This window comes from Pleurodeles waltl, chromosome 4_1, assembly GCF_031143425.1.
Source record: "Pleurodeles waltl isolate 20211129_DDA chromosome 4_1, aPleWal1.hap1.20221129, whole genome shotgun sequence".
In the NCBI taxonomy this organism is placed as follows: domain Eukaryota; kingdom Metazoa; phylum Chordata; class Amphibia; order Caudata; family Salamandridae; genus Pleurodeles; species Pleurodeles waltl.
The window spans coordinates 333,787,392-333,800,040 of NC_090442.1; the positions used below are offsets into that span (position 1 = coordinate 333,787,392).

General features: G+C 42.1%; 1 protein-coding gene across 4 annotated transcripts in view; it reads left to right on the forward strand.

Moving 5' to 3' along the window:
* CALD1 (caldesmon 1) overlaps positions 1 to 12,649 on the forward strand; it is a 519,621-nt gene that overhangs the window by 140,485 nt on the left and 366,487 nt on the right. For all 4 annotated transcript variants that reach the window (XM_069228452.1, XM_069228449.1, XM_069228451.1 and 1 more), the window contains exon 2: positions 8,020 to 8,127. The gene's annotated coding sequence lies outside the window, so the exon portion shown is untranslated. The remainder of the gene's footprint in view (positions 1 to 8,019; positions 8,128 to 12,649) is intronic.

The following is a 12,649-nucleotide window of genomic DNA, read 5'->3' on the forward strand; positions in this document are numbered from 1 at the left end:
GAGCAGATTCTGCAAGTGATTCATTGCAAAGGTGTGGAACTTCGATTAAATTAAGGTAACCCATGATACAGCATATGCCTTATAGAAGTAACTAGTGTTTCTAAAAGTCCTCTGGGTTCGTGGAGCAACAAAGCAAAGACGTTTTCCAACTATTAAACTTTCTATTTTTTAAGCAAAGCGTCATTCTCATTTTTTAACGAGAGCAGAGACATCCATCACAGCTGTGACTGTGGAGCAATATGCATTTAGTCTTTTCCAAAAAAGGATGTATTTTGCAGAACACCCTTCCATGAACTCTTCCTTCGGACAGTAAAAGTAGTCTTTCACAAATTCTCCCCAAGGCGAGTTTATCACCTATATGAAGTGCCCGGTGTCAAGCAGTTCCTACAGAAAACACATCAGGGGCACCAGAACACTGAGATTCAAGGTCACCGTAACCAGAGGTCTACCCAGATTAGTAGTTATCATGTAGTTTGGGAGTTGGTAATAAAATGATCTAAGTGCTTATTTTAATAAAATTTAAAGTCCGACTTAATGGTCGATTCATATTTTATATTAATATTTTGAAAAATGACACCTTTAGAAAGTTGTCATTTTCCTACCAGAGCTAAATGTGCACAGGAAATTAATTAATGTCAAAGGATACCTACATTGCCATTGGCAGATTTAGCTCACACCTGGGCCTGCTCCCTCTATTGTCCTTCTAGCCAGCTAGGCGCCACTCACAGTGGGAGAGGAACTGCTGCCAGAACCGGTTTTGAGTGATCACAAGGGAGGGTTTGCTCATTTCCTGGGCTACACCTCTCAAGTGGGCACAGGAGCTCTGCACAAAGGAGGTGCTGTGAGGACCTCTAGAACCTGAGTTGGTCACCACTGTTTTAGCTTTGTTTTACAGTTCATATTTTATTAATTTAAGTAAGGCTGCTTTTAGCTATGATTTTTACATATTTTTATCGGCTTGATTTTATTCTAGGAAATGAGGTACAGGCTGTTTGTTTAGTTAGCCTTTGCATGACATGTAATCACTACTTTCTGTCCAAGGCTACAGATCTCTGTACACAATATGCTAGTTTATGTTGCTCATTCAGGACATAGCTTCTAACACCTATACACAGCATTGCACTGGAACTGTACAGTATAGTTTATTATAGAAATGGTGCACAGACCCAGAGGGGACATAGGGCATTCCAACCATAACTATTGTATGCTGTGAGGCATGTGGCTTGCCTGTCGCTGATCTACCAGCCTCCTGAGAGAATTCCCATCAACATCACCAACTAACTCCTGACATTGTTTCCAGGTATGGGGTTGGAACTAATTCCTTAGATCAGGCCAGGCAGAAGGGATCACCCTCTATGCTCTCATTGTAGACATAGTGTTAGGTAGGAACCTCTAGAACATCTAGAACCACATACATCATGGTTGGATCATTTATCTTTTTTGCCATGTTTGTCATGCTGATTACTTTGCTTTGTTTCATCTTCCTAATTATTGCAGCTCACTCCTTACATGCCAGATTCGATTGTTCCAAAATATGTATTGAAAACGTATCTTGCATCTCTTGTGTCTCGCCTTGGCATGCATGAGTAAAAATACAAAAGGGGTAAGATCTGTTTCCAAGTTTCCCTGGGGAGTCATAGTGTCATGAGTCTTATTGCTATAGTAGGAAACGCATAGCAGAGAAAAGTTTCAGCATTCTTGGTTTTAGGTAGAAAGGGGTACTGTAGGATTGTTTTCAGTAAAACACACAGGAAGTGTTGCAAAAGTGGTTAGGATATTCACTGTTTTTCTTTACTCTACTGGTTATAGAGTGGCCAGGAGGTTCGCCCACCCACAAACTGGCAACCAGCTTAAATGTTGCACCCTCTATTACCCCCCGCTGACACTGCTGGACCTGTGGAAGACAGGAGAACGACTGCACCTGCTGTACCTTGTGCAGAGAACCTGAAGGGCTGGACCTGTTCCCATTTGTACCCAGAACCAAGAAGTGGGCTCTAAGGTTCTGTTGGCTGACTTCAGTTTAAGTTACAGGGACTCAAAAACTGCAAGAAGCCCTCTTTTTGGAGGGCCCATCTAACCGGTTTCAACTGGACCTGCCCAGATCCCAGCTAGGGGATGCTGTTGGTTTGAGTCCTGACCCCCAAGTGGTGTCCCTGAGCTTCTGGAAACCCCTGGTATTGTTTGAGTGTACTCTTTCTCCCACAACTCTACAAACTGGAACTTGGAAACGTTTTGCCAACTTTTACTCTGAAGAACTAGCAGGAGACCAGGACAGCTACTGTGCCGAAGCCTTTGAATCACTGGTCAGATTCAACTTGTTGGTTTGTCCTGATGAAGGACATCTGACTTCCAGAAAGGTTTCTAAGTCTGAACATAGAGGGCTTCACCAAGAGAGATGCAGCGCTAAAGTGGATCAATGTTGAGACCTTTTTGGCCAGACTTCATCCACTCAGATCTTTTCCACCTTTGTTGATGACCCCCATAGGGACACAGTTGTTCAGCAGTCAGCCATCATCAATCCCCGATTTGGATACAGCTTGCATCTTGCCCTGCCAACAACTTGTTGATGACCACCTTTTCTCCTCAAAAATTTCTAAGCCAGAAGGTAACCCTTTGGCCAGGTCCTACCAGGTCCGACATGCACTCCGTTACGGTTGGACTTAAACCATACCTATGACCCTGTTTAGTGTGTCCAGATGCCTGCAGTTGATGCTTTGTACTTTTTGATGCGAAAATGTAATTCAAACTTTTAAAAAATCATATCTCGGGGTTCCCTTATTTTAGTTTTGTTGTTTTGGTGTCATTTATTTCATTAAAATAGTCTCTATTTTTATAGGTTGCAATGTGATTTTCATTATGTCGTGTTTTTGACTTTTTAACTGTTTTGGTACTTCTAAATGCTTTTTAAATTTTCTTAAGTTAACCTGCTTTGATCTATAGCTATCTGTAGATGATTGAAACCTTTTCTGGGCCTAACAAGAATAGTGCTGTTAGAGGCTGGGTATTGGTAGGGGTAAGTACATACCTACTACTAGCAATACACCACCAATAAAGAGTTGTCCCAAGTCAAGGTTGCACAAAGTAGCCCCTGGCTCAACCCCTGGTTGTGTGGCAACAAGCAGTCAATATTAACTGAGAAGACAGGTATGTAAAGCATTTAAATACACCAATACGGTAAATAAGTAAGACTCAACACACAATAAAAATCCTTCACCAATTTCTAACAATAGTTAATTTTTTTATCCTTAAAATGACACCAGCATGACAAAAATCCAATTTAGGGACCCAGAGATATGAATGTTTTAGAATTAAAAGTAAAACTAGAGCTTAGAAGAAAATAGCGCTCAATGCATAGGTTGCACTGGACGGGGACACAGTCAAGAGTCCCAGCCGTCCACAAGGTAACACTTTTACACTTACTTCCAGAAGTGTTTCTTGATGCAGGAAAGTGATCCACAACCCCAATCCACGGTTCCAGCATCTCTGAGATGCTCCTTGGGACGCTGGGACGACTATTTCCACAATGCACCTGGCCAAATCCTTGCAAGTCCACTGAATGCACTGCTGGCTGGGGACATTTGTGGAAGTTGGTGCAGTCCTTTTTGAAGCAAGGCAAAGTCCTTTGGGCTGTTTTTTCAGTGTGCAGTCCTTAAGAGTGCAGGCATCTGTGTTGTAGACCAAGGTTTTAGCAGGGCAGTCCTTTTATTGTGGTTTCAGGCAGCAGATCTGAATTCCAATGCACTTTTATTCAATAATCTTGGGGGCAGTTAGTGGGCATCCTTATCCAATGAGCAAATGGTGCCACCCAGAAGTATGGCAACTTCCTCCAAAGTGTGGCATTGTCTTGTCCCATAAAGCACTGCACTTTAACATTCCAAGATGGATAATTATACTCCAGAGGGATAAGAGCTCGCTAAACCAATCCCCTGGGGTAGCTCATTTCCATTAACTCCCCCTCTGGACATCTGCAAATTAATTTCCTAAACCTGCCATCTATCTGGGGGGTACAGGAGTGAGAGGGCAGACCTGGCTTCATTCCTTTCCGACTGGTATCCTTTTTGAAGCCTCAGCTTGATTCACCCAGCCCCCTTCCCAGCCTGGCTTCACGATCTGCCTACCTCCCCCATCAGATCTGCTTAGTGCAGGCCACTTATTGCCTCATCAAAACCACTTGTATAATCCTATAAGGGGTGACCAAGCAGGAGAGACCACTAGCAGGCTGGAATTTTTCTTACAGCAAAGAAAGTCACAGAACTGCTTTTCTGTATAAGTTTTGATACATTCAGCAATTGCAAATTGTTGCATTTTTCGCTACCATTCATTTGAGTCCTTCCATGGGATTTTATCTTTTCCCTAGCAATATTTAGGTTTGTGAACTATTTCCATCATAGCCTAAGGAGGCAACTTTCTACAGTGGGGGAAAATGAAAGGTGCAGTTTCTCCCTCACAAGGGCATATAAAACATCTTTTTAAATGTCTCTGCTTGTAGTTACATGTCACCCTACCCCTGGGGCATCTAGGGGAGACCTTGGGAGTGACTTATAAATTAAAATAAGCTAGATTGTCACTTTGAAACTGCATTTAATTCGAAAGATGAATTTGCACACATTTTACATTTTAAAGACAGTCTGGAAGGCAGGGCTGCTTTAAGAATGACAGTAAGCACACAGCAGTTTGCTCCCTAGGGAAGGAAATCTACTGGACCTCTAAACTTCCCTGCCTTATTATATACTAGGGACTTATAGTTAGCTTGAATCTCACTTGCCCTCTTATCTATTAAGGACTTACAGGGTCTGTCATTGCCAATTGGAATTATAACATTGTGCCATTTGACCATATACCTTTTATTAGGAGCACTTGCTCTGGGCCTGTTAAGCAGAGCTCAGGGCACAGTCAGGGACAGTTACTATCAGCTATCAGTCAGAAAAATTGGCATGAAGACGATTAAAGGATGACTTTTTTTTACAAGTGTCCTTATTATTTGTGTTGACCTACCATCAATCCCAATGAACAATCCACTCTCTCCCATGTAGCATGTAGGAAAAGCAGAACATCCTCAAAGAATATGCATAATTGAGCATTCTAATGAAGGATTATGACAAGACACAAGCTATGCCCTTCGGCAGCAGTCTTTACGAGGTTAAATACATAAAAGTCTGTAGGGCTCCTACTTCATTAAAGTAGTATGAAATTCTCAAAATTGTATTTCGTTCTATGATTATTTGGTGCATGGTAATTAAAGCTGAATTGAAATAATTGATTGCTATCACTACTGGATTAGCTTCAATTCTAAGTATGTTGGCAACTTATTTAGACCTTTGGCTCGAGGCTTTTCATACCGAAGGCACACCAGTCCCTAACTATGGAGATCCAATTTGGTTTCTTTTCATTTCACAATACATTAGAAACTTTGATGTTTAGAAAACTGTTAGTGTTGTAGAATAATATTCCCGGTCTGGGGTGTCTTGACCTATTTTGCATGTATTGCTTGAATTTAACTTGTAGGTTTAGTGGTCCTTTTCCTTGGGATGTTCTGTGCGTGGTACAACAGCTCTTTAACAATGCTTGCCTATCTACTGGCAGCCAGTGGAGTGCTTGCAGGATTGTAGTTATGTGTTCTCTGAGGTGGAGAAGGAGTCCTGCGTCACCATTTTTGAGAAGTTATATTTTGCATATGATGAAACTGGGAGTGGCAAGGTTTAGGCTCTTGGCATAGCTGAGCATGGAGATTATGAATGTGAGGATAACTTGTAGCTGTTTTTGGTATCCAATGTTTTGGGGAGATTCAATGCAATGTTTTCATTGTGTAGAAAATGCTCTTAGTGGCTTTGTTGATATGTGGTGCTGGTCTGAATCCATTGATACTCTTGGTTTCTTACCTATCTTAATGTAGTTAGGAGGGCCTCAAGTTCCTTGGGCCATAGGTTGGTAGGCTGATATTTTTGCTCTTGACCAGAGATCATGTCTCTGTCTTTGTACTGTTGAGCTTCAAATGGGTACTCATCATTTATGTGTTCTTGGTGTAAAGGTAAATTGCTTTCTATTTTTCAGGGTTGAGCCTGCACGTGCATGCGCTAGCTCATGCCTTTCACTTGCAAGGCTCTATTGTGTTCAGTAAAGGGCTTGGAGTCCGCCTGTCATTCACCATTTGTTGGTTTGCATGGCTCTCTTCGTTACAGCTTTGCAAATTCGTCAAGGCACGCCTGGTCTCATTTCCGTTCCTCGGTATGGAGCAGGCATCATTGATTCAACTTAATTAGTGCCTGTCCGCTGCTCCCGATTTGATCAAGGTACTACTTTGTTCTTTTTATCTTCTAGTGCCCCACAAACAGAAGGCTTGTCACTGGAAAAAAAGTGCCCAGCAGGACAAACAAATTTGCTAAGTTTTATTTTTTAATGCTAGCTTTTGTTCATTTTGCCAAGTCATCTTTTTTCTCCTTCCAGTAATGTTTTCTTTTGTTTTTGCTCGTGGGCACTGTCCTCAGAAGATGACAAGTAACTTGTTTGAAATATTGCAAAGCGACAGTGTTTCTTTATTATGTGTAATATCTGAAATGATGCTTTAACACATAATCATGCAGGACACTCCAATCCACCCCACATAAATCCGCTCTTCTACTATCCACCCCATTCCAACCCACTTTATCCCAAAGCAGTCCACCCCACCCCAATCCAGTCCATTCCAACCCACCCCACTTCAATCCTCCCAACCCACCCCAGTCTAATCTGCCTCAATCCAGTTCACCTCCTCTAATCAAACACAATCTGCACCATTCCAAAGCAATCTGCCCCACTCCAATAAAAACAATCTGCCCCACACCAATCAAATCCACCCCTACCCAATCTACCTCACTCCAATACAAACCACCAAACTCCAATACAATACACTTTAATCCACCCCACTTAGTCCATACCATCCCACATTAATCCACCCTATTCCAGTCGAATACACCCCACGCCAAACCACCTTACTCGACCACTCTCCGAGCAATGAAGAACTGTGTTTCACATAGCTATGTTTTACAATAAGTGTATATGATTTCACATAGTTTATTCAACTGTGTTAAAGGACAAAAGTAAAATTAAAACATAAGAAATCCATAATATAGCATATGGCTTTCATGCCAAGACACCAGATTTTGGGGGTCATTCTGACCCCGGCGGGCGGCGGTAGCCGCCCGCCTGGAGGGAACCGCCAGAAGACCGTACCGCGGTCAAAAGACCGCGGCGGTCATTCTGGGTTTCCCACTGGGCTGGCGGGCGACCGCCAAAAGGCCGCCCGCCAGCCCAGTGGGAAACAGCCCTCCATGAGGATGCCGGATCCGAATGGAGCCGGCGGAGTGGAGGGTGTGCGACGGGTGCAGTGGCACCCGTCGCGTATTTCAGTGTCTGCAATGCAGACACTGAAATACAAAGTGGGGCCCTCTTACGGGGGCCCCTGCAGTGCCCATGCCATTGGCATGGGCACTGCTGGGGCCCCCAGGGGCCCCACGACACCCCTCACCGCCATCCTGTTCCTGGCGGGCGGAACCACCAGGAACAGGATGGCGGTGAGGGGGTCGGAATCCCCCATGGGATTCCCAGGGCAGCGGAAAACCGGCGGGAGACCGCCGGTTTCCCTGTTCTGACCGCGGCCGAACCGCCGCGATCAGAATGCCCAAGGGAGCACCGCCAGCCTGTTGGCGGTGCTCCCGCGGTCCCCGGCCCTGGCGGTATTTACCGACAGGGTCGGAATGACCCCCTTTGTGTCGGGTCATTTGTTGGACATGAGGCAATTCTGAGTGAAAACCATGTACAATGACAGCTGCGCTCATATTGGTGGACACTGCTTCCCTTATGGAATTTTCACATTGATCTACTGAGACTGTTTCACTCATTTAGTGTCTTCGGTAAATTCCCCCACATGTTTATGGGTGTTCTGCCTTGTTACATTTATTTAACTATTATCAAATAAATGAAAAATATTCCTTTCATGTTGCCGAACGTAACGGTTTTTGTGGTCCCTCTCTTGTTTTGCAGAACAATCTCTTTGATTGCTCGGAGTTGTTTTTTCATATTGCTATCTCGGAGCCAGCAGCTGGAACTTTTGATCCTGAGGGCCAGAATCGCGCATCTGATCGCTTTCATGTGAGTACGCTTTAAGCCACTGCCTTTGGACTGTTTATCGTTGGCAGCTGCCTTGTTCCCAGCCTGCTCGGCTCACATTCTTTCTAAAGCCTGCAGTGCACTCCTCCCCACAGTGCACTTATTCAGAGAATTATTAACATTTGTAGTGGGACATACAATACTAAACGAAGCAATGTATCTCAGACTCTAGACCCCCACGTGGTTCTTATTCAAGCATATCCAATTGGGTTTATTGGTGTTTCCCATTGAACCAGAAAATACCTTTTTCATTCTTTTCAATTTGGCTCATATCTTGCGACCCCAAGTTCAGATCATTGATATTGTTCTGAAGTATAAATAAGAGCAGTGGCATTGCGAAGGTTACACAGAGCCTAAAACAAGCAAGGAAAATAAGCCCCTGCCTCTTAGGGGGGTTGTAAAAAATAGCCATAAGGAAAAGTGAGTTAGTCTAATGTGCTCAAGAACAGAGTTCCATTGTCTTAGGGAAAGGCATGAGAAGGCATGTTACAAAGTTTTCCTTTTCTTGCTTTTATATATTTTGAGGCTCAGTCTGTCTATGTTCCTTGTTTTTCATGTTCCACCCTTGAGATGCAGTTACACGAGGATGAAACAATTTGCTTAGATGTATGGGTTATGTATGTGATTTAGAATGTGATCCTTGCTTCCAGAGCAAGCCAATGGAGGTGTTTCGTGATGGATGTGATGTGATCCGATTTTTTTACCACCTGTAGGGATCCTAGCAGTACAATTAAGTATACCTCTAAAAAAGCAGTGGAGAACGTGGGAAGTCTTCGTGGAGAGCTTTTCCGCTATCTAAGTGATTGTGAATAAGTGGCTGTGCCACATTTTTGCAGTCGGAGCGAGAGGTCGATGGGTATAGTTTCCTGAGCAGATGTAGTTGTTAGGAGGCTGGTTTACTTTGTTTTGCAATATCATCATTCAGGTTTTTTGTCAAACCATTTATGTACTGTGGTGAAGAATTTTTATGGCTGAGAACAATGAATTCAGTTTTATTTAGATTACTTTTTAGGGAAGTTGTTCTGAAATTTTTAAGTTTGTGATGTTAGAGGGGTCTGGGAATTATCGGCATATTGGTGTAGAGGAATTTAACCGTCTTAAAGTGTTAAGGTAAGATGTTCCATATGAACGTTGAAATTATAGGTGGAAAGGATAGAACGTTTTTGAACTCGTGGTGTGCACCTAATTCAATGGATTTGAGTGTTACAAATGAAGATCTTGTAAGAAGAATGATTTAAATGATTTTAGCACAGTTCCTTTTACCTCCTATTCTGGCATTAAGGATATAAAGCAGGGAATAATGAGCTATAGTAATGAATGCTGCTGAGAAATCGAGAAGCACGAAGATGCAGGCATCATCTTCATAGTCAAGGCATCATATATTATCTGGATTGAGGTAGTATCTGTACAGTATCTAGAAAGGAATCAAGAATAATGATTATATAGCAGGTTTTTGATGGATATGTGGTTTACTACTTGTGTGACGACTAACGTAACGCAGTTTCGAGACTATTCTGAGGTATTAAAGTTAAACTGGGTCTAGTTATGGCTTCTTGAGAAATTAGATTGTCAATGAGCGCGTTATTCACTGTTTGAACAACGAGCACGATCTAAATAAGTCAGTTATTCCTTTTTAATTTATTTTATGACAAAAGTGTTTTGGCCTCAAAGGTATTCTGTGATAGCTCCTTCGAGTTCCTGCACATTTTAATAATAAACGTTTGTAAAAACCCAATTTTTGGAGACAACAAAATTTGCTTGAGGTCTGTGTATGCTGTTCCACACTCCTCCATCTACTTGAAAACCTCACCTTAGTGCGCTAATGCTCTTTAGATAGGTTTGTGCTACATATGCAACATACATAGTTGCATTTGTGCTAGCCCACTTATAAAATCGATGTGTGTCACCTTTTGTCTGCTACGGGTGAGTATCTGTGAACATCTAAAACATTGGTGACATGTTCAAACAACAAAAAGATGAAATGTAATTCGATGAAATGTAATTTGTTGATATCAAGGTAATGGGCCCATTGTGGACTTTCCAGGAAGTATCCTGGTGGGTTAAATGACCAAATGGAAGCATTTCAGGGAGCCCTTTAAACCTGAGTGTGACTTTTTTAAAAATAATTATCTCACTCGTGGCTGTAGAAAAGGCTTTCGGAATTAAAAAAAAGAGAATCTCGTTGCAGTTTGCTGATAATTACGTCTAGTATCTCGAATTTTCAGTATAACTTGAAAACCTGATGCTTGTCGTGGGTGGGACACTAATATGCTTAAATAGAGGAGGACCAAGGGCCTATCACCTTCTTAATTAAGAGAATGGCCCCACCACTTTAGAAGGTTCAACAGATGTATATTTCGAGATAGTCAATTATGAGACCTCAGCCACCCAGGAAAATGCAGTTGTAACGCTAGGGCTTAAAAAGTAAAATCATGAGAAAATACGTCAGAAATAATTTAAAGTTCTGAAAAGAAACAATGCCGCTAAAAACACAGGCATCTTGTATTCCAGTTACAAAATATGATACAAAATGAGATAGTTTGGAGCAGCTTGTGCTAAATCACGTACATGAAAATGGAGGCATTCCCTTTATTGTAGGAAAGCTCAACAATAAAAACAACCTATTTTAAAGCTCATTTGGCAAAGGTGTTTTTTAACAACCAAGTTCATCAAAGAAAAGTATAAAAGGCCAGGCAATCTCATTTGGTATGTAATAGAAAGTGTGCTTGTACAGTGTTGTTAAACAGTGCTTAATTTGAGCCTGGTGGTTGCCAGTTTGGGCCTCCGGCAGTAATTTTTGGGGACTGGCAGCTATTTTTCGTGATAAGACACTTCCAGAGAACAAGACAGCTGCAGGAGTTGCAAAACTTTTATAGTAAAAACATAATAAACTCAATTTATTAAGTTTCTACTATAAAAGTGGGCTGGGCCACAGGCGTGATGATAACAGAAGGGGGCTGCACAGCACTCCCCCTCATTGCACATGTATGTTTGACTGGCAGTCTTGGGCCGCTCGAACATACATGCACACTGTGGTCTCTCCAGCCCAGCAATATGTTGCCGGGCTACAGAGAGCAGGCACAGACTCCCAGTCTGCCTGTTAGCATCCTTGCTGGGAGCTCCTAGCCAATCCTAACGCTGCTTTCAGCAGCATCAGGATTGGCCACAGGGTAGGCTGGGAGCCTGTGCCTGCAGTGACAGAGCACAGCAGAGCAGATGGAGTGGCACGGGGGTGCATGTATGCTTTATTTTATTTTTTTATTTTTTGGGGTCCCCCTCCAATCCTCCCTGTAATGCACTGCGCCGCCCCACCCCGCCTCGACCATTTACCCTCCCGCAGGCTGCACCTGAAACAAGAGAGAGAAAAACAAACAAAGGGGAAAAAAGTAGGATGAGAAAGACGGAAAAAATGTAATAATGAGAGACAGGAGGAACCTACAAGCGTGATATAAAGAAGCAGGGGGTGTCTGGGAGTGGACTAAAGTAGTCTGAGGTGGAATGAAGGTTACACAGCCTTGGCATTCGGGCACTAACATTTAATAGCGCTGGCCGCGGGATTCGAAGCACAGCTTTCTCAGTCTGATGTAACAATGGTAGAACATGAATTTATACTTTTTTTCCAGAAAAATCCCACACTTTTCATTTCTATCAATTTCCCCAATTAAGTTATAGGTTGCTTTAAAAAATGTTACAACATCTTGGAAAATATGTCTGTCGTTTTTTGCATTGTATGTCAAATTTGTATTTTTAATTATTGGACAACCAAGTTCATATTTCTTTGAAATGAGATATAGTTCCATATATTTTGTAGTTTGTGTTGTGCATACAATGTACACTTTCGAACTGTAGAACTTGATACAATAAAGACTTACCTGAAAGGGTAAACAGCAGCTTATCACCCAAACATAAATACAGACATTTGCTGACAATTTTGCTTAGGAACCCTGAAAATGGTCACTAAGTGTAAAGTAAAAAGTAAGTAAAATGTGAACTTGACTTGCTAATTCGTGCTTATGCTGTTTATAGAAACATGGCTGGACAAAACCTGCTTTTATAAATCAAATGAAAAGGTTTAGGCTCATGAATTCTTTTTTTATCTTATTCTTTAAGGATATATAAGGTTCATTACAGGTGACAAGACTATGTTGACTTAATCGGCCCAGCTTGAACATCAACACATAATTGTTTCTACTGAAGACAGTGACACGTCTAAAGTAAAAGAACAAGGGCCTGATTTAGAGTTTGGCGGAGGGGTTTCACCATCACAACGGTGACAGATATCCTGTCTGCCAAAATATAAATCCCTTTATATCCTAAGGGATTTATATTTCGGTGGACGGGATATCTGTCACCATTGTGACGGAGTAACCCCTTTGCCAAATTCTAAATGAGACCTTAAGATCTAAACCTATTGTGATTGTGTGAGACATCTCATCAAGATTGTCAATGTAAAGTGTGATAGAGAACATAGACCACGTTATTTACACACAATGGTTGTAGTCTG